Below are 2122 nucleotides of genomic sequence, written 5' to 3' on the forward strand. Positions count from 1 at the left end.
GAATATATGAAATATTTCTATTTTCACATATTAGCTATTGGTTTGATTTCCTTTAAAAATAAACAGTCACCAGGGGTCAAAGCTAATACTTCTGAATGCTTAGATTCGGCCCTCCAGCTGTCAGTTTTCAACTTGTATAATTTATTTATTTATTTTTCTGTTAGGTCACATCCACGTTTTTATTTAGTTTATAATCTCTATCACACACTAAGTTAATACTGCAGAAAATAAATACATTTGGAAATTGATCTGAAAATCCAGAACCCGTTCACTGGAACAGAAATATGAAAGTCCCAAAGAGAATGACTGTGGTGATACTTTGTTTGAAAGGCACTTCTCCCTTATGTAATTAGTGTTCATGTTCACCAACTCTTCCGTGTTTTTCTGCTGCCCGCTGTGCCATCCACGTAACAAGCAGGAAAGGTCCCAGCTGCGGCTCTGAGCACACAGGGATTCTCTAGAAACTTTGTTCTGTATCAGAGCCCACTGGAGCTGGATTCATCACAGAACAGATTCTCAGGAAGCCTTGACCATCCGTGATGGGATCTGAAAGAGCAAAAAATGGACGCAGTGTCTCCACAGCAGGAATTTCAGTGAAGGTGAAAATATGTGATCCATTGCTAATGTGATAAAAGGAAACAATGCCAAAATTCATGTCCAGGAAAATCCCTAGTCGGTGTAACCGGGGGCTCACCGAGAGAACAGTCACAGGCATGGTGCTGGCTTGGAAGAGATCTCCTTTTCTCAAGCCCACCGTCCAGAAGCCAAGTTCTGCGGACAGTAGAATTGGCCCTTGTCGATTAGCAGAGTCTCTGCAAACACCCACATCCCATTCCTTGCTCGTCCCCACATCCACCTCCCAGTAGTGGCAGCCAAAGGGGAACCGAGGGAAGCCCAGGACACACAGGGCATAGTTGAATCTCTCGGCTCGGGCTCTCCGGTTCTGTTTGGAATACCCACAGCCGACACTCCTCAGGTCCTCAGAAATGATGAGGTAGTGGTTAGCAGTGTCAATATCCAGGGTCACCTCCACTTGGAACTTGCGCATCTTTGGGTTCATCTGCAGAACGGCTGTCAGCTAGGCCTCCAACTCCTTGATCCTCAAAACCAGCCTCCCAAGATGGGTACCGAGCCTGAGGTCCTTCTTCTGAGAGACCACGGAGCAGGAGGGGCACAAGAAACCCTCCCCTCGGGCGCCTGGGTGGCTCAGATGGTTAAGCGTCTGCCTTCGGCTCAGGTCATGATCCCAGGGTCCTGGGATGGAGTCCCGCATCAGGCTCCCTGCTCCTTGGGAGCCTGCTTCTCCCTCTGCTTCTCTCTCTCTCTCTCCTCCTCTGTCTCTCATGAATAAATAAATAAAATCTTTAAAAAAAAAAAAAAAAGAAACCCTCCCCTCAGGGCTCCTTCTGCAGTGAATCGATGCAGCGGAGGCAGCAGAGGAAGCCACATTGCAGGAACAGGGGCGTCTCCAGGTGAGTCAGGCACACAGGACATCTACTTCTTTCTTTAAAGTGTTTGGCCATGGCCGCTCAGCCCTGCTCTGTCCCCAGGTCTTCCCCAGCAGTGCTGGCAACTTGTGTAGTTTAAACACTGATTATGGAAAAGTAGGGTAGAGCTGGCAAAATTGGGGGGAAAAGAGAGAGAAAAGAGACGTCTAAGAGCACTGATTTCCTCCTCCTGCTCCAGAGAACTCAAGAGATACTGTCTCAAATCCATGGATTAGGAAATAAAAATTTAAGTAAAATTTAAACTGTTAAATTTATTCAGTAAGAGAATTAAAATATAATAATATGACTAATAAAAATGTGAGAAAGAGTGAGGAGAAAATGTTGGCAAAGATAATGAACTTTGTTCCTTATCAGTAGTAGAAAGTCTATCAATACCTTCTATATACTCAATTTGATCAAGAAATAAAGCATACCCATATCATTTAGAGTTGCAAAGACAACCACTGCAGGAACTTCAAATAGGATTGTCAATAGTTGCTACTTCTGAGGAAGGGCCAGGAGGCCAGAGAAAGTAAAGATACTGAAGATACTTCAACTTTGAGGTACTTGAGTGGCACAGTCAGTTAAGCACTGGCCTCTTGGTTCCAGGTCGTGATCTTGGGGGTTGTGAGATC

The 2122-nt window shown here is 45.2% G+C and overlaps 1 pseudogene; it reads right to left on the reverse strand.

Annotated features, from left to right (window-relative positions):
• Positions 1-457: 457 nt before the first annotated feature.
• On the reverse strand, positions 458-1523 carry LOC112821910 (ret finger protein-like 4A; annotated as a pseudogene).
• Positions 1524-2122: the final 599 nt, after the last annotated feature.

The sequence above is a fragment of the Callorhinus ursinus genome, unplaced genomic scaffold, assembly GCF_003265705.2.
Source record: "Callorhinus ursinus isolate GAN/ISIS: 27379988/994484 unplaced genomic scaffold, GSC_fseal_2.0 scaffold8, whole genome shotgun sequence".
In the NCBI taxonomy this organism is placed as follows: Eukaryota; Metazoa; Chordata; class Mammalia; order Carnivora; family Otariidae; genus Callorhinus; species Callorhinus ursinus.